We start from the raw sequence: 405 nt of genomic DNA, 5'->3' as shown, positions 1-405 counted from the left end.
CAATGGCCTCAGCCACTCTTCACCATCCTCAAAACGTGCTGCACAACAGCTCAGCAAGGACAGGGCACTTTTTGTATAGAGTACTTTTTTTCCCCCTCAATTAAAACAAAATAAACACCTAAATAAGACTTGTCTGAACTTGTTTATGTGAGATGATTGGGGAGCTGGGAACTGGGCAGCTGAGGGGTCACTTGGGGTCCCAGTTGGGGTTACTTGAGGTCATAGGGGTCATCTGAGGTCATTTGAGGCCTCAATCGGGGTTATTTGAGGTCACTGGGGTCATTTGAGGTTACAGAGGTTACCTGAGGTCATTTGAGAATTTGTTTGTTTTTCCAGAGGTTACTTTAGGTCATTTGAGAACCCTGATCAGGGTTACTTGAGGTCACAGGGGTCATTTGAGGTCAC

This window comes from Parus major, chromosome 1 (assembly GCF_001522545.3).
Source record: "Parus major isolate Abel chromosome 1, Parus_major1.1, whole genome shotgun sequence".
Lineage (NCBI taxonomy): Eukaryota > Metazoa > Chordata > Aves > Passeriformes > Paridae > Parus > Parus major.
Note: the sequence above shows the minus strand (reverse complement) of the source record.